The sequence below is a fragment of the Bos taurus genome, chromosome 4, assembly GCF_002263795.3.
Source record: "Bos taurus isolate L1 Dominette 01449 registration number 42190680 breed Hereford chromosome 4, ARS-UCD2.0, whole genome shotgun sequence".
NCBI lineage: Eukaryota > Metazoa > Chordata > Mammalia > Artiodactyla > Bovidae > Bos > Bos taurus.
Window position 1 is genome coordinate 85,379,311 of NC_037331.1, and position 23,242 is coordinate 85,402,552.

At 37.2% G+C, this 23,242-nt stretch overlaps 1 long non-coding RNA gene across 1 annotated transcript; it reads left to right on the plus strand.

Moving 5' to 3' along the window:
* Positions 1-379: 379 nt before the first annotated feature.
* Positions 380-9,003, plus strand: LOC104972173 (uncharacterized). The gene is made up of 3 exons (XR_001500102.3): positions 380-903; positions 3,253-3,464; positions 7,761-9,003. It is a non-coding gene; the product is annotated as an uncharacterized lncRNA (long non-coding RNA).
* Positions 9,004-23,242: the final 14,239 nt, after the last annotated feature.

The following is a 23,242-nucleotide window of genomic DNA, read 5'->3' on the forward strand; positions in this document are numbered from 1 at the left end:
TTTGCTATTCTGACTAGCTTTTTAAAAACTATGCTTAGAAAGGCTGTGCTAAATGAGCTCTTCTCAAATCTTTATGTATAAAGATTCAGATATTTCAAGTGCAGCTGTACATTAAAACGTTGTTTATATATATGAATGAAATCTTGATTTGTGACCTGTAAAAGCCATTTGATAATAATTCAATTTTGGTAAGAGATCTGAAGTAGAAATTCTCAAAAGAAGTAGTTTTAAAAGCTTGTCTATCACCAAAATTAATGTGTAGTAAAATAAATGTGCAATGAATGATCAAGGAAGCAAGCTCAGATTCATTATTGAACCGAAATATTAAAAAAAAAAAAAAAAAGCTGCACAACCTTGTCAAGTTTTCAAGAGGGAGGGAACATTTGGGAACTCATGTATAATTTCATCAGAGTTTATATTCATCTGGCAAGCATGGATATGGCTCTACTGGTCATTAAAATATTAAATGCTTCTGAAATCACTGCTGCTCTGAGTTTTGACTCCCCAACCATCCGGCCCACTCTCCCACAAGCTTGGCACCATCTAGAAAATAAAGCATTAAATTTGGGGCAGCGTTTGCCTGCCAGGATCTATGGAACATCCATTCCAGTTTGTTGTTGTCTGGACCATAATGGTATTAAGTATTTCAAGTGCCACCTCAATGCTTGCTGCCGTTTTTCATGGATATGAAAGGATATATTTGCAGTGGGAAGGAATGATAACCATAGTCTTCTGTTTGTTTTTAAACTGCAAACTTTTATACACTTCTTTCTTTCAGTGAGGTCCAGCCTATCTCCGTCAGTCCCTGGTGAGAACTTGTTCTATATACAGGCTCCAATGTGGTGAATCAACTTCCATTGTCAATTTTGTGCTGCATTTAAGTGAGCTGCTGCTCCTGATGATGTAAGCATGACTGCACTGCCCTTGTGTCTCCCTTCTTCTTATGTTTTTTTCCCCCTCTCCTCTCTTGGTTGAAGTAGAAGAAGGTGTGCTTGTGGAAGGTTGAGCTAGTCCTCCTCCAGCCAGTGTAACAATGTATTTACTAGGTTCATGATCACAGCGATTTGTGATCACAGTATTTTCCTGTGCAAATTTTCATGTGAATTTTTGAGTTAGTTTCCTGCTGCAAGCTTCCTTTGGATCTGGATTGAAGATAGTACTTCTAACAGAGATCATCTCTCCTCACTAACAATTACGTGGACAAGTCTAAAATGAAACAGCTTTCGGCTTCCGTGGTGGCTCAGTGGTAAGAATCTGCCTGTCAATGCAGAAGACCCGGGTTCAACCCCTGGTCCAGGAAGATCCCACATGCCACAGAGCACCTAAGCCTGTGTGCCACAACTACTGAGCCTGTGCTCTAGGGCCCAGGAATCACAACTACTGAGTCCATGTGCTGGAACTACTGAATCCCAAGGGCCCTAGAGCCCGTACTCCATAACAAAAGAAGCCATAGCAATGAGAAGCCTTTGCACTGCAGCAGAGAGTAGTCTTCTCTCTCAGTAACTAGAGAAAAGCCCTGAAAGCGATGAAAATCGAGCATAGCCAAAAATAAATATAGAAATAAAAATGATAAAAAAATAAAATGAAACAGCTTTCTCTCCCCTTTTCAAACTGAGTTCCCTAGGATGAGGACCACCATGGAGAGAAACCCCTTCCTCCTCCAGAGACATATCTCAAAGGCCTTGGTTAAGTTGCATTGTGTCCAGGTGTATCACCTCACTTCTAGAAGTTAAATACAGCCTTCTTGGCACCATCTAGGTTTGAGATGGTGTTCATTTTGATCTCCATCACATACACACAATGTGAAGTGTTAGTTGCTCAGTCATATCTGACTCTTTGCAACCCCATGGAATGTGGCCTGCCAGGCTCCTCTGTTCATGGGGATTCTCCAGGCAAGAATACTGGAGTGGGTTGCCATGCCCTCCTCCAGGGGTTCCCTGGGATCTTCCCAGGGGATCTTCCCAACCCAAGGATCAAACCCAGGTCTCCTGCATTGCAGGCAGATTCTTTACCTTCTGAGCCACCAGGGAAGCCCCATTCACACAATCGGATGGGCTATAGGAACCTACTTCCTTTCTCTATCTTCCTTACTACATTGAGCGTCTTCTCAGTTATTCTTAATTGTTCCATCCTAATCAAAAACATCGCCCCCCAAACTGAGTTTCTAATTTAACTGAAAAAGCCCTGAGGTACTGAATAAAATAGTACCATTTCTTCTTTCTGCATTTAGTGGAAAAGTATTTTTTGTTTTGTTTTTTTGGCTGATGTAAACTCTCATTTCTAATTCCTCATTTTGTTTTGTCCCTCTTCTCTGAGGTGAAATGACTTGGGGTAAGAAGCGACTGAACATTGAAGTGTCACATGAAACTCTCCCTTTTCCACTCAGCACTAATGAAAATATTTGCCTTCTACTTAACTAACAGGTCTTTTCTTTAAAACTTGCTGAACTTGTTTTTTAACTTAGTGACTTCAGTGCAGAGCGTAACAGGGACACTTTAGATTTTCATCTCTTTCATTCCTGAGAGAAGAAAGAAAGGGGAAAAAAGTTCCCAAACTTACAGGCCAAATCAGAAGATTGAAAAAAAGTTTCTTAGTTCATAAAATAATCATTCAAACCTCTCATTGGCTCATAAAATTATTGCTTTCCACTATTTACCCAAAAAAGCACTTACTATCACAGATATAATAGATGCAAATTGCCAATATAGCTTTATTTTATTTTATAATAATATGGAAAGCACAAATAGGAATGATCATTCATCATGAACATAAATATAGCACTTTGGAATATTAACAGAAATATTTATTTATTTCTAGCTCAAATTGAACATATAGAATACCCAACTTTTTTTAACTCTAAAAATATCTCAATTCTACCTGGAAATGCCCTTCTGTAAGTCTAGCCATGCAGTTGTAAAATATTGGTAAGACATAAAGGCATATAGTGTCAGCATAAGATTATTTTAAAATGTTTCATCTATTCCACAAAATTATTCTGCTAAAGCTAAATAAATAGTCATCGAATTACTACTCAGAAGAGTCAGCAGCTGCTTCTATTTAAGGCTTTCAAATATGTCTCTACTGTCCCCTTCTTACTCTGCTAAATTAACCCTGGAAAGAGACAGTGGGATCAGTTTCAAGAGTCCTTTCTCCCTGCAGGGCACTGGGGGGATGATGGAATGGGGAGCAGCTGTATTTCCTGAGCCCACTCTGGTCCTTCTCGTTATTTTTCTTCTTTTTCTTTTCCTCCAGTCTCCCCACCACACCCTTGTACCATCTCAATTAGTTCTCAAGCTTTAAACTGCATTGATATCTTGATGACTCCTATAAGTACATCTCTAGCCCAGAACACTTCTACTGGGAACTCCAGTTTCTAGCATCCAACCAGCTACAGGTTATGTCAAGTTCATATGTGCATAATGGAGTTCTTAGCGATGGAACGCTACATCACTTCTGAACAAGCGGTAAGTGGGATCACCATTCATTTCCACTCTAATGGAAAGTTCTGTCAATTCTACTGTAAAACACACTGCAAATCTGTCTCATTTCCTGCACTCAATGCTACCCACCTACTCAAAAAAACTGCAGTTTCTCAAGTGGGATACTTCCTCAGCCTTTGCCACACTGATATTTGCTCCATTCAATCTACTCTCCAGAAAAAAAAAAAGTAGAAATCACTGTCTTATTATTACAGAAAAGAGAAGTGAGGTTCCTGACAGTAAATAAATTTGTCCAAGGCTACACGGCAATAAAGGATAGAACTAGAATTTTAAGCTAGGTGAATCACCTCAGAGGTTCAACAATTTATCCCATTTCATAAACCACAAAACTGGTCCAGCTAGTTCAAATTTTGAGTTCTTTTTACTAAATTATACTGCTATTCTATATTTAAAGGAATAAGGACCAGAGGAACACTTTTTTTGTCTTCAAAATTAAAATAGACCAGAAAACTCATACATGCATACTATGTGTCTATGTTTATATATATACATGTTGTTCCATTTAAAAGGTGACTTTAGGGACTCCCCTGGCTGTCCAATGGTTGAGCGTCTGTGCTCCCAAAGCAGGGGGCACAGTTCCATCCCTGGTCGGGAAACTAGGACACTGCATGCACACCTTGAAGTCTGAAAAAAAATTTCCTAATAAAAGGTGGCTTTAGACAAAGACTTAATTGAAAAATAGTGGATTTCAGTAAGATTGTTAATGGAAGAGCTCTTTTCCCTTTCATATAGCTTTCTTTAAAAACCTTGCTTTTTTTGCATCCAAATATTCTCAGCAGCTTTGATCTCTTTCTATCTCTCTCTGCCTCCTGGATCATTCTATTTGATTCTTTTAACATTGTTTACAGTTGGAGACTGATATAAAATGCCCCTTTCAGAATTTCAGCAACCACAACAGTATGTAGAAGACAGCATTTTTTATGATTTCCATAAGAGTTTTAAAGTATAACATTTTGCCTGGAATAATCATGGTTGGGGACAGGATTAAAAAAAAAACACACAAACATCAACTGGTTATAGGAAAAAAACTAATACTAGGGCATGTGATTGGTGAATGAAGGAGACCTTAAGGAATTAAGTAGGCAGCCAAAAATCTATGGGGACAATTGCTAGGCTTAGGGATTTTTCTCACTCCAATGGTGTATGGGATATGTGATCTCTGGGAGATTGTGTGAGGCCAGAGCTCCAACCCCATGAAGTCTGAAGTTCGAGTTTTTGCAGGGTATCATTTACACCCTGCAGATCATCGCCTAACATTGCACAAGGGTCTTTGGAGCCTCCGTTTGGCAGCCAGCCATGATTCACTGCAGCAGCATATTGTCAAGGCAGCTGGCCCTTCATCTGCACACACACAACACACACACATACTCAACCCACTGCTGAAATTAACCCTTTCTCACCTAACAACACATACACTCCCTCGTTTTTACACTGCTTATAAAAATCACATGTATTATTCCATTGAAGACCAGTTGTCTACTGCCTCTTTTCATATAATATCTCTAAGCTTTCTAACAACCATGGAAGGTGGATATTATCATTTTCAATTTACAGATGAGAAAACTAAGAGATTGAATACCTGGTCCAAGGTCTCAGACCTAGTATGCAGATGAACTCTAATTCATACTAACATCTGTCTGGTTCCAAAACTCTCCTGCCACTGATAACCAGTGATCTATTCATGCTTCACACAACAAGACCTAGAGAAGAGGCAAAAGCTCTTTTGAAGTGCAAAGTCATGAAACTCATTAGGAAGTTAGGTAAATTACATTACTAAAGTTTCAAGTCTGTCTCCATTATTACCAGAGCTTACTTGCTTGAGAACCATAAGAATCAATGATTACCCAAAGTGTGTGCTTTAATCATTAGGATACGTCATACTTTAAGTACTCAGTACTTCAAAGAAACAACTTATTTTAATAAGGCACTAAATAATGTGTAGAAGTCCCAGAAAAGGAAAGGACTTGGCCATCATGTGGTCAGAATGTAGTAGATTCAAAGTTAGCTGCCTAACTTTCAAAGGGCCATCCTAAGTTGGCATCCTCTAGTGAATTTACCTAATCTAGACATTGACCTCAGGAGAAGGCAAAGGCACCCCCCTCCAGTACTCTTGCCTGGAAAATCCCATGGACGGAGGAGCCTGGTAGGCTGGAGTCCATGGGGTCGCGAAGAGTTGGACAGGACTGAGTGACTTCACTTTCACTTTTCACTTTCATGAATTGGAGAAGGAAATGGCAACCCACTCCAGTGTTCTTGCTTGGAGAATCCCAGGGACGGGGGAGCCTGGTGGGCTGCTGTCTATGGGGTTGCACAGAATTGGACACAACAGAAGCAACTTAGCAGCAGCAGCAGCAGCAGCAGACATTGACCTCAACTTTTTGATAGCAGGATTTTGATCTGTGCCTGACACTAAAAGTGATTCCTACTGAATGAGAATCTGCATTCTTCCAGATTGGGTCCCAGGTGGAAAAAAATCATTAATAGACTGTTAGTTAAAAAGTAATCAATTTAGTATACTTAAATGTAAAAGATGCTTACTCCTTGGAAGAAAAGTTATGACCAACCTAGATAGCATATTGAAAAGCAGAGACATTACTTTGCCAACTAAGGTCCGTCTAGTCAGGGCTATGGTTTTTCCAGTGGTCATGTATGGATGTGAGAGTTGGACTGTGAGGAAGGCTAAGCGCCGAAGAATTGATGCTTTTGAACTGTGGTGTTGGAGAAGACTCTTGAGAGTCCCTTGGACTGCAAGGAGATCCAACCAGTCCATTCTGAAGGAGATCAGCCCTGGGATTTCTTTGGAAGGAATGATGCTAAAGCTGAAACTCCAGTACTTTGGCCACCTCATGCGAAGAGTTGACTCATCGGAAAAGACTCTGATGTTGGGAGGGATTAGGGGCAGGAGGAGAAGGGGATGACAGAGGATGAGATGGCTGGATGGCATCACTGACTCGATGGACATGAGTCTGAGTGAACTCTGGGAGTTGGTGATGGACAGGGAGGCCTGGCGTGCTGTGATTCATGGGGTCGCAAAGAGTCGGACACGACTGAGCAACTGAACTGAACTGAACTGAAATGTAAAAAGGGGCTTCCCTGGTGGCTCAGGTGGTAAAGAATCTACCTGCAATGCAGGAGACCTAAGTTCAGCCCTTGGGTAGGGAAGATCCTCTGGAGAAAGGAATAGCTACCCACTCCAATATTCTTGCCTGGAGAAGGCTGTGGTCAGAGGAGCCTGGCGGGCTACAGTCCATGGGGTTGCAAAGAGTTGGACACAACTGAGCAATTAACTTTATATGTAAAAAGGGATTTGTTCTTCTTTGCAGTTTTCAGTTCATTTTATAAACCTTATAAAAAACCATGTAGAAAGATAACATTTTCACAGTCCCTTTAAAGGAGGTCTTTAGTTGCTATCTGGACCAGTTATAAATCTTGTTGATTTAACTCCTTTTAAACATTTTAAGCTGCCCTAGTGCATTTAATATGCTCATTTTTTTCCTATGCATACATAAATTATCTAACAAACTTGCTCAAGTATTTAAGCAATACTTAGAAAATCAATAACTGAATGTTAAAACTGGTTTCAAGTTTTTTAAATCTTCAAATACTTTTATAAAATTAATTATATTCAGTCTAGACACATGATCCTCTATCACTTCTTAGTTAGGCATTTTAAAACAATGTTACAAGGTTGACCTGTTTTTCTAACAGGTTAAAGCCTCTTATGCATTACATCTACTTAATATAGCAAGTATGCACACTTTAATTAATATAAAAGTATTAATATTACATTTTGGTTCTTTTCAACATTTCTACAGTTAATTCTACACCTCCCAGATATGAAAACTTTACCACAAAGGAAACATACCATCTCACACAATTTTGAGGGTTACATCCCCATAGCATTTTTGGAGCTGCCTACTCATCTGCTCAGTGACCTCAAACAAGTCCTGGGATAAACCTGGATCCTGTCTGTGACAGGGCTAGAATGTACTGAGCTTGGTAGATTACAGAAGTTTATAATAAGGACTTCCACAGTGAAAGAAAAAAACTTCATGTGGCTCATATCCATTAGAAGTGAATCACATTCAAGTCAGGTTAGAGTCTCTAACTTCTGCAGGTGGCCTTGCTTCTCAGTTGGATTTTGCTTTCCTGAGTTCTAAGACAAGTAAAGGTATTCACATCTAGGTATAAAAACATTGGATTGTAAGAAAGAGATGAGGGCGAAGAAAGACATCTCTCTCTTCCATCTTCTCTTACTAGATAAGACATTTCTCCTCCTGTGGGAAGAAGGAAACAAGGAAAAGAAAAAACAACAGGATGTCTCTTCAGGAATCCTTCTCAGTTCTACCTACACAAGAGGGAATAAGTGCCCTGTGAGCCCTGGCAACAACCGTCTTCACATGAGGAATTGCTCTGCTCTGTGAAAGGGCTGGAAAAGGTTAGATCAGGACAGCATCTACCCTGATGAAGTCAGGATGGCACAGCCCATGACAAAGATTCTCATTTTCCCACATTTCTATTGAAGATCAATCACTTTTCTCACCTGTAGTTGTTTTGTTTTGTTTTTTTTTTTATGTTCTGTTAACATAAAAAATCTAGTTGATGTCAAATCTCATGGGCCTGAAAGCTTTCTGCCTTTCAAAACACTCTACATGTCTCTATTCTCATCCATTATTATATCTCAATCTTAATTCCCTCAATTCCAAATCCATAAAGGATAACACAGTCCCACCAGCATCATATGAGAAGTACTGAATAGACTCCATGGAGATAAAACCCCACCACAAGGCAGACAGGTTCTTTTCTGTTACATTCTCCTGGGAACTTTCATTTAATAGTAGTAATTGCTTTCCTTTTATAGATATGTCTAGCTTGCAGTTTAATTTTTTAAAATTAAAAAAATAATTGTTTAGTAATAAATACATGAGTGCTGAGCTTATTTTTAAGCAGTTCAGAACAGTCACTCAGTCATGTCCAACTCTTTGTGACCCTGTAGACAGCAGCACACAAGGCTTCCCTGTACATCAAGGAAAGGTTAAAATAAAAGTCAAAAAACTGGTTAATTCTGGGAGTAGAAGTGGGGAAATGAAACTGGTATGGAGCACAGGGTACTTTCCAAGTACAGTTAATCTGCATTGTTGGGTACAGTGGTGTTTCTTGTTATTATGCATACACTAGTTATATATTTTAATATATATATGAATAGTACATTTCAAAAATAAAAAATAGCTTATTCATGATAAAAATGGCAAGTGTGATGATTCCATTTATGTAAAATTTTATGTATAGAGTTTATGTATAAAAATAGAGATGTTTAAAATAGCAGCCATCAAAAAATCAATAGATGATCTCTCCAGATGGGGAGAATTCAGATGGGTTTTGGTTTGTTTATATTTGGAAGTTTTTTGCTGAATTGTTCTCATAATATTCATATAATTAGAAAAACCAATAAAATACCATTTTCATTGTGAACCAAAAAGAAGCATGTCTTACACACAAAAAATTATTCAAAAATTGTACATGTAGCATTGCTTTTTCATATTTATTTTTAAATTGTATTTGGAAGCATTTTTTTTCTCCAGTTGAAGAAACAGTAATATCTGGTATATTGTGTGTTCAGTTCAGTTCAGTTCAGTTCAGTCGCTCAGTCGTGTCTGACTCTTTGCAACCCCATGAATCGCAGCACGCCAGGCCTCCCTGTCCATCACCAACTCCCAGAGTTCACTCAGACTCATGTCCATCGAGTCAGTGATGCCATCCAGCCATCTCATCCTCTGTCATCCCCTTCTCCTCATGCCCCCAATCCCTCCCAGCATCAGAGTCTTTTCCAATGAGTCAACTCTTCGCATGAGGTGGCCAAAGTACTGGAGTTTCAGCTTTAGCATCATTCCTTCCAAAGAAATCCCAGGGCTGATCTCCTTCAGAATGGACTGGTTGGATCTCCTTGCAGTCCAAGGGACTCTCAAGAGTCTTCTCCAACACCACAGTTCAAAAGCATCAATTCTTTGGCGCTCAGCTTTCTTCACAGTCCAACTCTCACATCCATACATGACCACTGGAAAAACCATAGCCTTGACTAGACAGACCATTGTTGGCAAAGTAACATCTCTGCTTTTCAATATGCTATCTAGGTTGGTCATAACTTTCCTTCCAAGGAGTAAGCGTCTTTTAATTTCATGGCGGCAGTCGTCATCTGCAGTGATTTTGGAGCCCCAGAAAAATAAAGTCTGACACTGTTTCCACTGTTTCCCCATCTATTTCCCATGAAGTGATGGGACCAGATGCCATGATCTTTGGTTTTTGAATGTTGAGTTTCCAGCCAACTTTTTCACTCTCCTCTTTCACCTTCATCAAGAGGCTTTTTAGTTCCTCTTCACTTTCTGCCATAAGGGTCGTGTCATCTGCATATCTGAGGTTATTGATATTTCTCCTGGCAGTCTTGATTCCAACTTGTGCTTCTTCCAGCCCAGCATTTCTCATGATGTACTCTGCATATAAGTTAAATAAACAGGGTGACAATATACAGCTTTGACGTACTCCTTTTCCTATTTGGAACCATTCTGTTGTTCCATGTCCAGTTCTAACTGTTGCTTCCTGACCTGCATACAAATTTCTCAAGAGGCAGGTCAGGTGGTCTGTTTATATGGGTTCAAATCTCACTTCTGGTACTAAAATCTGTATTATTTTTCTATTGCTGCTGTAACAAATGACTGTGAACTAAATGACTTAAAACAGCACCAATTTATTGTCTTACAATTCTAGAACTCAGAAGTCTAACACAGATCTCCTAGGTTGCAATCAGGATTTTTGCAAGGCTGCATGCCTTTCTTGAGTTCTACAAGATCATACATTTCTTTGTGTTTTTCAGCTTCTAAAGACTATACATACTTGGTGGTTTATAGCTCACTTCCTCCATCTTTCTAACCATCCTTCCTTCCAATTCTCTGCTTAGCCTGAGAGGTTCTTAAAAGGACTCAGATGATTGGGTTGGACCCACTTGGATAATCCAGTTGTCCCCATCTCAAGGTCCTTAAGATTAACTGTATCTTCAAAGTAGCTTTATCCATGTAAGATACAGATAGTAACAAGCCCCAGGAATTAGACAGGAACATGTTTGGGTGGCCATCATTCTGCCTAAGGTAGTTGGCTTTGCAGATACAGAAATGTAATTCTGCTAATTCTCTGTTTATCCATATATAATTTCCCTCTAATTTAAAAAAGATACATAGAGAAAGTTCTTTTATTCGTCAGAAAACATATAATCAAATGTGAGCATAAGCTGAATTTATTAAAAATAACTTCTAAACGAAAAATGGAAACCATTGTTTACACTTGAAAGTGTGAAAGACTCAGTCGTGTCTGACTCTTTGCAACCCCACAGGACTGGAGCTCACCAGGCTCCTCTTTCTGGGGAATTCTCCTGGCAAGAATACTGGAGTGGGTAGCCATTTCCCTCTCCAGGGGATCTTCCCACCCCAGGGATTGAAGCTGGGTCTCCTGCATTGCAGACAGGTTTTTTACCATCTGAGCCACCTTATGACAGTCAAAAACTAGGTAATTTTTTAAAATGTCAAATAAAGTAAAATCACATAAATCCTGAAAGCCCGAACTTTATAATTTAGGGATTTAATAAAATAAATTTTCTCCAATAAACTTTTAAGAAGACAATATAATCAGACTGCCACAAAGCCAGAGTAAGAATTATTGTACATATTATATATATGCCTCAGCCAGGGTTAGCTTTCCAAATGGTGACTGGAATGCCAGTGGGAGCTCATCACCGCACCCTATTCAGACCACCCCTTACACTCCATCCATCACTTGTGTTGAAAATTCCTCCAAGAGAGATTCATTCCTTTGGGTTCAAAACCTCTATTAAAATGCCAGTACTTAGAATATAAGCTAAATATTAGCAAAAACCCTGGCCTGGATTTGTTAAAAACTAGCATAAAACTTGACATTTGAGAAGAGAAGTGCACCAGAGAAAATCTACCAGAAGGTTGGAGTGGTTTATTAAAATGGAAACTACAACATCTAATTTTCCTTATTTTTCTAATTTTTAATGCACCATCGTTTATTGATAATAAGAAAATCATGTCAAAAAATTTAAAAATAGATTAAAAATTAAAATTAAAATTTCTATAGAAATAGAGAAAATTTTATTAAATTTTAAAATTTATATATAGAGAAAATTTTATTAAATTAAAAAATAAAATTAAAAATTTTATGTATATAGACATTTTTATTAAATTAAAAATATAAATGTCCTGACCAAAGAGGACAGTGATAAGGGATTCTTGATGAGACAATATGAAATCTAGATGCTACTTTGAAGAAATGGAAACAAATGTATGCAGCCTTTCATAAATCATTGATCATATTTATGCCTAATGTTCTGTAACATTTTCCCTATAGTGTCAGTTTATTCATTTTAATAAGAAAATAACTGAAATTAACACCAAATGCCCTATGAAAATACTGCAAACAAGGACATTACAAGATTACTTCTGCTTCTCCTCAAGAGTTTGAAAGCTTTATATCACTCAGTAGCATATTTCATTTTAAGCAGCCTCGTCTACTTTCATCTCTGTGCTATGTATAGCACGCAGGACTATCTTCATAAGATCAAAGGGAAACTCACTGTACTTTATTTACAAAGGCAAATTTAATGGGTAACCAAGGTACTTATTTTACTAAACTGACTAGTCCCTTTGAACTACTATCTCCACTGATCCTCAGACTATGCTCAAATGTGGAGAAGGCTTCCTTGAATCTGGAAAATGTTCTTAGCCTAATTGGTGCAAGTTCTTTGAACTGCATGCCATGGATCTTACTAGGCTGTAAGTGTACAAGAGAGGTTCCTTCAGGACACACAAGTGCTAAAATCCTTTCAAAAACAAAAACCAAAACAAATGAAAAACACAGAGACACTGCAAGATCGAAACTTTTTGATCTTAGAATCAATAGCAGACAAGAATAACTCCTTCCAAAGTCCATGATTATGATATTAGTAGTTTTCACAATAATTGGCACAGTTCTCTATGTGATTTAGCTGTGGGATAACTTATAATGCTTACTTTTACATTAAGTAGAAAATATGTTTGTTCTGTGTGTAACATTGATATCAATGCAATAGTGAATATATGTCAAACAAAACATTACAATAGTAAATAATATAGATTTAGGAGTTTTACATTCCAATATACCAAACAGAAAGAGTGATTTTGCCTAAGTTGCGAGTGTCTCTGAATGTCAGATTTTTTACCTTCAAAATAGGAAGTCCCTTTTTGTGATAGACATCTGCTCACCAGAATTTCTGAGTCTCCTGCTTTGGGGTACATGAGGAAATTGCATTCTGTTCCCCATTGAAGTGACACAGACTGATGTAATTCACTTTGGCCAATGAAATGTGAATGCAAGTATATATAGTATGTCATTTCTGGGAAGACGCATTAAGTGGCATTATGAAACTTTACAAAGTGTCTTTCTTTTCAGTTTAGAAGAATGTATCGATATGATATGGAATGGCAAATATGAGTCATCATGTGGAAAAGGCTGCCTTTCAGAATTACCAAACCTAGAATCTTGCTGCATTTAAGCCGCTGAGAGCTGTTATCACAGGATAACCTACTCTATCCTGACTAAGCATCTTTGTGAGATTAATGAAATGATGAAGTCAATGCTATATGTATATACAAACCACCTACCTGAGTCCTTAGCACATTTTAGTTGATTAACAAGCACTCCTTCTTTTCCTTCACTTTTTCTTCAATCTTGGGCATTTTTTAAAATGAGACTGCTTTTATAAGCTTATAATAATACAAAATTAATAGTTTCCCTCTCACTTTTTACTTTTTTTTCCCTTTTACCTTTTCACCTCTCTTGCATCTTTTTGATGATTCATAGCAACCATCTATTAGGGGCAGAGGTAAAAAAGTACTTCGTAAAACCACTTTCTCACTCCTCATAGTGGCAGTTTCAAGAAAGAAAATTTGAAGATTGGTTAAAATCACCTGCAACTGCTATTTCTGTCTTCCAGAAGCTTCAAGCGGATTCCTCTCTGGTTATTTTCCTTTGATTCTCTCTCCTTTGACTACTTCTTAAGAACCATGGCACTTCAGAAGCGCATTTCCCATTATGTTTCCTTCAGAATCAGAAGTTTTCTCGGTCTAATTGGTCTGAGACTTAGCTATACTTTTGTTTAAATTATCTTGGTCTTAAATTGATTTTTTTGAATGTGGACCTAGAAAATGAAAGCAAAAACAAACAAAAAAAAGAACAAAACAATTTTTCTAGCTCAGTGGATTCAAAAATGAGCTTGAACATACTTTATATCATTAATGGTCAACATATGCAGACCACTGATTTTGTGCCAGGCCCTTTGCTTGAGTACTTTGCGAGCCACCCTTTATGTAATCTCCTTCACAACCCTATGAAGTAGGCACCGCAATCAAGAATGATGAAGCTGAGCTTACAGAAACTAACTCATCAACATCTCTGCATAGAAATGAGAGGAGAAGAGGCAGGTGTCCATGTGATTAGAGTCTCCCATCAGGCCATTCTGTAAGTTACCAGAGCCTACGCTGTAGACATACAGGAGCAGATCTTCCTAAATTGATTTCTTACATACCAAGCACCACTTGATAACTGCATCACATCCCACCTTCTTCCATAATAAATGGAATGCCTACAATTATATATAGGAATATAACATGCAGAGAATATTTGTATCTCTAAGTTTCCTGGAAAGCAAAGGAAGGAAGAAGACAAGGTACTTTCATTTTCTCTTTGTCACCCAAGGTTGCAGTAGCAATTATTTGCTTATTATACTTGGGTTATTTACAGAAAACATTTACAAGGAGATTTTCAAATCTACATCTATCGAATTACTGAATATGGTTGGATAGATGATATTTATGAAAGAAAGTTTATAAATTCGTGAAGATCATGAATATTTATGAAACATGGAAGTCTGATCCTTGTCTCTCAAAGTTCAGTTTCAGAAGGGAAAATCTTTGAAATATATACTAGATTTTGTTGTAATTGCGTAGTTGTGGTCACTTGGTGTGATGAGGAAGAGAATAACACAGCTCTACTTTTCCTTGCAGAATACTTCCATTTCATTCCATGGTTAATTTAAGATGCTATAGAAAATCATCTCTAGTGCCTTCTACTTCCTAACCTCAACCTTCATTTTTACTGTAAGAAGGTGGCTTACAGTGCTTCAAAAGTTTTGATATAGGAAGAAAATATTACATATAACAAATCAAGCGAGCATGACAAAAATCAAGAAGCAATCGAAAAGTTATAAATGTAATTTTCAGATTAGCAAATAGTATTGCCTTTAAAATGGCAACTAGCTTCTTTATTTTCCCATATCATCTTTATTTCTATTGCAATTTGTAAATCTCAATTTTTGCATATATATATATACACATATATATGTATTTGTGCATATATATATATATATATATATTGGAGAAGGAAATGGCAACCCACTCCAGTTTTCTTGCCTGAAGAATCCCATGGACAGAGGAGCCTGGTGAGCTGCAGTTCATGGAGTCACAAAGAGTTGGATACGACTGTAAGTGACTTAGCACTAGCATCATATATATATATATATTCATGGAAATTTTATAGATGTAAACTTCTTGAAAGTCCACCATTCACTTGATTCAATTTAAAAATACTAATTCTACAGAGATCAACAGATTAAATGGGAGAAAAATATTTGGGGCTAAAATGTGCCATATAGTTTCATGTCGTTTAATATAGATGAATAAATGTTCATTTGAATCTAAGTTTATGTGCCAAATCAGAAGGAACTTGGGAGGACATCTTGTTCAGCCTCTAGGCAGGGGAGTCTTTAAATTACCAAAAGCAGTTAGTTATTAAGAACTCTTGCTTGATTAGCCATAAATTTGCTGTAGGGAAAAGAGGTCTAGATGAAATGAGGAGAAAGCTGCTGTTTGCTCAAATAGCAATTTTAATTTTAATTTTGCTAACTGTCGGTAAATTATAACAGGAACACGTGTTTATTATAGCAACTGAGCCAAGCAAAAGTTATACAAAAATAGAGGAAGATACACTACCTCATGTTTTAAATACCTTTCTGCCCACGTACCTTCTGCAGAGGTAACCCGCATTTCCACATGATCACACAAACCAGTGCAAAATCACAGCCGCTCTCTCCTTCTCTTCTCTTTCTCTGTCTCTCTCTCTTTCTGTTTCTGTCTTTCTCCTTCTCTCTCTCTCATTGGCACATACTCACAGGTTTTGTGAATTGTTTTAAAAAAATAGAGTAACACTATATTCATTAAATGCAGTCGGATGTTTTCCTTTAAAAATGCATCACATACAGCAAAGAAAACAATAAACAGAATAAAAAGACAACCTACAGATTGGGAGAAAATATTTGCAAATGATGTGACCATAAGAGATTAGTCTCCAAAAGTTACAAACACTTTATGACGCTTAACAGCATCAAAACAAACAACCCACTCAAAATACGGGTGGAAGACCTGAATAGACATTTCTCTAAAAAGGGCATACATAGAGCCAATAAGCACATGAAAAGATGTTCAACATCATTGGTTATTAGAAAAATGCAAATCAAAACTACAATGGGATATCACCTCACACTGGTCAGAATGTCTATCATCAAAAATCCCATAAACAACAAATGCTGGAGAGGGTGTCAAGAGAAGCGAACCCTCCTACACTGTTGGTGGGAATGTAAACTGGTACAGCCACTCTGGAGAACAGTATGGAGTTTCCTTAAAAAACTAAAAATAGAATTACCATATGACCCTACAATCCCACTTCTGGGCATATACCCAGAGGAAAACATGATCCAAAAGGATATGTGCATCCCAATGATCATTGCAGCACTGTTCACAATAGCCAAGTCATGGAACCAACCTAATTGCCCACCTAAAGAGGAATGGATAAAGAAGATGTGGTGTATATAAACAATGGAATATTACTTAGCCATTAAAAAGAATGAAATAGTGCCATTTTCAGCAACATGGATGAACTTAAAGAGTGTCATACTGAACGAAGTAAGTCAGACAGAGAAGGGGAGATATTGTATAATGTCCCTTATATGTGGAATGTAAAAGAAATGATACAAATGAACTTACAGAAAGAGACACACAGACTTCAAAAACAAACTTATGGTTGTTAGTGAGAAGGGATAGTTAGGGACTCCGGGAAGGTCATGTACACACTGCTGTATTTAAAATGGATAATCAGCAAGGACCTATTGTATAGTACATGGAGCTTCGCTCAGTGCTGTGTGCCAGCCTGGATGGGAGGGGGTTTGGGGAGAGAATGGATACATGTATCTGTCTGGCTGAGTCTCTTCACTGTTCACCTGAAACTACCACAACATTGTTAATTGGCTATACCCAATACAAAATAAAAAGTTTAAAGTTTGAAAAAAATACATCATATATGTGCCTCTGAGTCGATAAATACAAATAGAATTCATACTTCTGAGTAGCTGTGTTGTGTGGAAGTACTAAAATTAATTACCCATTCTTCTAGTAATAACACTCAAATTGGTATAGTTTTAGACCATTAAAATCTTTCAATAAATATTCTCATGTGCAAATATTTACAAACTGATAATATTTATTTCTATATAATAAGTTCTTCAAAGTGATTTCAGCCTAATTACAATTTTTTGCAATAAAGATTTCAGGTATTAATCCCAGATCTGTGAAATCCATGGCTTTCTAAGCAACTCACCTACAGCTAGTTTGGTTATAAGTATTTCCCTTAATGACCAATTTGTCTAAAACAAATTCATGGTAGACCAAGTAAGCTCTTCATTTTACTCTCTTTCTTTAAATATATGCTTAATATTAACTTTGTGGGAGAAAATAGTTTTCAACCAACCTTAGCTTCAAAAGAAAAAATTTGTATTATATATCCTGAATATCACAAAACTCCTATTTTTTTGTAATTGACTTTCATTTATAAATCCTATTCCCATAATTTTTAAATTTATATATTTTTTCACCATGAAAGAATTTCTCCAAAAGAACTTATCAGGAGGCATGTTAAAAGTTTGTAAGCTTAGTTAATAAAATACATCCTTTTATTTTCCTGGACTTGCTATGTATTTATAGAGTTAGAGCATGAACAGAAAACAGAAAGAAGAAGTTAGAAAGATATTTACTATGTCAAAAAGTGTGATTTCTTAATGTGGGAAATGTAGTGGAGTGAAGTATAATATGGTATATTGGTGTTTCTTCCTTGGGGTCTCTATATATGTACACATATTGATGCACTATTTTTTTCATTTACTGAAACCGTTATGCACAAAGCACTGGATGATATGGTGTACTACACAGCTGAGACGACATAGACCCCATCCCATTAACACATAGAGATTAATCTCTCCCATTCCTCTCCATTGCCTCATATAGAGCTGATTGAATTTGGTCTTGGCCAACAGCTGTTAGAAAAAGCATAAACTGTCCTTCTTTTATTTTATGCATGTTGATCACTTTGTCATTAAGTTGTCTTTCACCTAGCTAAAGATCTTCTGATTCCTATCATATTATTTGATTTTTTTAAAGAGCAAAGATAGAATGATTTTAATAAATTATATACATACTATATGTACATACTGAGGGCAACTGAGTCCCAAATGTATCAGACCTAAGTCACCGTGGTAAAGAATTCTTAGATGACAAAGATATTAGATAAGAAATATTTACCTATACCTTGATCATAGGTAATACATTGCATGTTAAGGAAAATATCTCCAAGGAAACTGTACTGTAGTGCTTTGATAGGAGTTTCTTGTTATACCATTGTCATTTCTATGAATTCATCCTCACTCAATTTGATATTTAAGAAGACAAAAAGAATAAACTAACTGTTTAGAACAGTTTTCTATAATTACCAAAAATTGGAAACAAGTGATATCACCTTCAACTGATGAATGAGTTAACAAACCATGGTATACCCATCAATGGAATACCACTCAGCTATTCAAAGGAATACACTTCTGATAAACACAAAAACATCAATGAATCTAAATCTATTATGATAAGTTAAAAAAAGATCTGACTCAAAAAGCTGCGTAATGTCTGATTCTGTTTACATGGCATTCTGAAAATGGCAAAACTACAGGGACAGAAAACACATTAGTCACGGGTTTTGTATACCAGGGACTCAGTCTGAGACAAAAGGATAATGACATAAGGTGCATAAGTGAATTTGGAATGAGGACGGAACTGTACTCTATCTTGATTGCAGTGCATTTTTCAAAATGCAAAAAGAATGATTTGCATTATATGCAAATTATACCTCAATATAAACCAAATACCACCACCATCAAAAAAGAAAAATATTTTCTAGTAACTGCAAAATATTCTCTCATTAAGTGGAACATACTAACTCTACAAAAACCTAATGTATTAATTTATATGGATTGCCCTAAGGTGAAAGATATAGTTATAATCTGAGACAGAACATTTTTTGAATTTAATTCACAAATGCCTACATAAACATGATCTAAAGCCCATATGTCTGCCTGTTTAAAATTGTATGTTTTGTACAGCATAAGCAGAAAGTTGATGGCTTGGCAGCTGTTAGCATTTGTTCGGTTTTCACTATTTGATAAAATGGTAAAAATTTTTTGTCAGAAGTAGCAAAAAGGTTCTATTTTTATTAAATAATTAGTTTTTAAAATAATTTTTCAAATTGGAAATTGACCAATCTTATGTCATAGTTTTTAAAATAAGGGAATTAATAATAGTATTTAAATCAAACATATATGACAATTTTAGTAACAGAAAAATAGACTCTTTCAGGAGAAACTAATATAAAATATATATAATTTTTGTACATTGTATATGTGATTGTATATGTGCTACAAAAGACATGTACCAAAAAGGTACTTGTTTTATAAATCTGTTAGGAAAATAGAAATATCACTTTAGAAAGAAATATGTCACTCAAATGACTCGTCAATGCCATGTTAACCACAGAGGAGAGAGTAGTCTCTCACTCAGTGGTGACGGAAATAACCCGAGTAACTCATAGATCCCTTATACTGGTGGACTCTGTAGAAGGTCTCAGTCTCTCAGGGCTTGCAAGTCCTAATCCTTCACTGAGAATCTAAAGCCCTTTACCTCAGAATGGGAGCTGAGACGATCCCCATCCATCAGATTAAACCCTCGTAGTCAAACCTATCTCAGCCTAAATAGAATGTCACAGCCTTGTATCCTCACAAGAAGTGGAAAATACTGATGTAAGCCAGAAAAATTCAGTGTAAGAAAATACTATGGATTTGTGAATGGCCTGGCTCCCTACTGAATAGAGATATAGAGGTCATAATCAAGTGTCATGGTGGCATTTATTCTTTCCAGAAAAATCATGTACAGAAGGAAATTGGAAATGGGAGAAATAGAAAGACTAACGGAAAAGTAAGTTGCCTTGAAAAGCAAAACTAGAGACAAACAGACACGGTCTTAGTAAAAGAATGACCAGAGTGAGAGATTATGCTTCTAGTTCAGCTGAACAAAGGTGTCTCCTACCCACAAGTGTTCTGTTTGGAGAACCTAAAGCCTCTGGGGTTTGAACTGCTTGCTCTCAGGAATAAAAGGATAACTTGTGACTATATCTCTCCCTTAACAAGGGTTCCTAAAGTTGTGATGGTGCTGTAGTGGTGCCTTAACCAAAAGGCAGGGGTCAGAGCTCTGCACCTGCCCAAGACTGAGAAAAGACCAAGAACTCTCTGTAAAGCTATTCCACAAACTCCTAACTGTCAAGGTAGAAAGTCATCTTGCTAAAAGTGATTTTTAATTAAAATCAAGACTGAGGCAAACGATTGTATTTTTGAAGGTGTGTGATGAGTAACTTGTGGAGCATACCTCAGGGAAAATTTCTGTTGGGGCCACTGTGGGACTTCCCAGGAGAATTAGGAATTTGAGTGTAAAGAAAGACTCTGGTCAGAGAGAGTAGTTGACTAGTTGGGTTGACTAGTCTACAATCGTGGAAAAGCAAAAACTTGGGGGAACACGGTTTTTTGTTTTTTAGTATTTCTCATATGCAGATAAATTGGTCTTACCATCTTCGGAAGGGTTTAGTTGTGTAAGAGAATTGAAAGGAGAAGAAATTTCCAATAACAAATTATGTGTTTATAAAATACATTGCAGACAAAACTGGAGGAAATTTTATACCCATTATCAAAAGCCCAAAGAAAACAATAGAGGTTGACTTTGTGTTTGGAACTAACGGAAAGGGTAAACTCAGGAACAGCTCCGTGTTCACCCTTTGGAACCAGACAGTTGGGTCACAGAACATGGGTTCAGATAACTTGTCCAATTTTTACTGACAAAGATTCCCTCCATGACTGAAATTTAGTCAGGCTCTTCTTCACCTAGACCTTGAGTTTTGGGCTTCAGTGTTCATCCTTTAATTTCTAATTTTAGCAAGAATCCTGCTAAATGGGTTTAGGCAGAATTCCCCTTCCTGCATATCTGATCACCCTTAACATCAAGTTCCTCATCCTTCACCATTCCCCAAGTTCTGTCAGATCGCCCTGGCCTGACTTTCCCCAAGAATCCTATTAAATCAGTGTAGCTAGAATTCCCCCTTACTCCTGATAGTTCCCCACAGTAATTTTCCATCCACCAATCCCCAGGCTGCTCCCTGGAAAAAATTCTCATTTTTCCAGGTTATATTCAAAATTCAGCCAGTTCTGTGCTAAGGTCTTTTTCACCAATTGCAATAGCTTTTTTTTTTTTAAAGCTATTTAATTGCAATCTGTTTTTATAGGCTTAACTACCACCCAGCTCTGGTTTTTCTTTGACACCTAGCTAATGGGAAGGGTACTCTACATTAGATGTTGCTGTTGGAGAACAGAGTTTGCAAAACTCTCTGGGCTGGGCCTGATCAGGCACTTCTCTGAATAACTGCTTCTCCAGCAGGGCTCACCTGATACTTATTCAATGCTGTGGTTCCCCTACAGCATTTATGGCATTAAAAGTCATTACAAATTTGAGATTAGCACAGTGGTAAAGAATTCACCTGCCAAAACAGAAGATGCAAGAGAGATCAGGAAGATCCCCTGGAGGAAATGGCAACCCACTTCAATATTCTTGACTGGAAAATCCTGTGGACAGAGGAGCCTGACAGGCTACAGTCCACAGGATTGCAAAGAGTCAGACGTGACAGAGCATGCAGACATACATAGATACACACTATTATAATAAGTTATAAATACAGACACTGGAAGCTAGGCTCTTTCACTGTGGCTAGATCTCTTATCAAACTTACTCAGTTCAGACTGCGGCAGTATTCAAGGTACATTTTGCTTGAGCATCCAGGCCTTCACTAATTATTTTTAAATTACAGTATCTTTTCGTACAGTTTCAGACTGAAACTGCAAGGCTCAAATAGGAAGTGCCATCAACTCTTTGTATTTAGCAGAGGGAAATGTGTTATAAAAGTATCTTATTGCCACCTTTTTTGTTATGCCATTAAGTGTATGTGTGTGTGTGTGTGTGTGTGTGTGTGTGTAATAGAAAGAGAAAAACAGAGACAGGGGAAGACAGAGAAGAGCACAGGACAGGCAGTCACATCTTCATATAGGTCTAGTTAATTGTAGGTTGATGTGTCTGTGTGTTTGAAATCTAAGTGTGGAAGGAGAGACCAAACTCTGGTTGAGATGAACAATAAAATTTATGAAAAATAAAATTTTCAAAAACTACAAAGTAGCTCCCTATCCATAGAGGCCATGTCTTTGAAAATTCCTGTCTAGAAGAATGTAGAGTTGAGAAAAATAGAGTAAGTGAAGTCAGAAATTAACCAATTAAAGCTGTTAGACTTTTATATTCAAGACACAAAGCAGAAAATAAACTATTATCATGAAGGATATGATCAATGACAATTGATGAAAACAAGTTAATAATTTGATCTGTACTGTGCTTTGTTGTTCACAACCCAAGCCTCTATGAAGACTCCATCTCTTTGCTGCAGCTTCAGCAAGATACATGCACAGCTGTTGGATTAAACTGAGGGTGTTTGTACAGGCGAATGAACTGTTTATAGAGTCATAGTCCACAAGGTTCAGACCCAGATCAGTAATGGAGTCACAACCAAAGAGATCATTTTAAAGTAATTTAAACTCTTCACATACATTTCTTAAAGTCCATGAAGGCAGCATATTTCTACTGCAATGCTTAAAATTCTCCTTCCCCATTTCATCAGCATCATTCTCATATCGTAGTTTCCATGCCCCTCCTTCCAAAATTCCTCTGAAAGTCCTCCATGAAAGTTTTAATCCTCAAGCCACTCTAGTACTCAAATTGCTCTCTTTGGGCCCACATTTCTTCTTTTAATAGTTCGTCATGAAAGTTCCAAAGACAAGAGAAACAAGACAGGACCTCTTTTGGAGATCAGTAGAACTGTGGTGGTGGGTCCAGAGGGATAGAGAACTGACTAGATAAAGCTAGAATTTATTTTCATAGATAAGAGGGGGGAGAAAGGCCAGTATCATCCATTGTTTAAGAAATTAGCCATCTTTGGTCTTCCCTGGCAGTCCAGGGGTTAAGATTTCACCTTCCAATGCAAGCGGTGCACATTTGATACTTAATTGGGGAGGTGGAAAATAGATGGGAAAACAGTGGAAACAGTGTCACACTTTGTTTTGGGGGGCTTCAAAATCACTGCAGATGGTGATTGCAGCCATGAAATCAAAAGACGCTTACTCCTTGGAA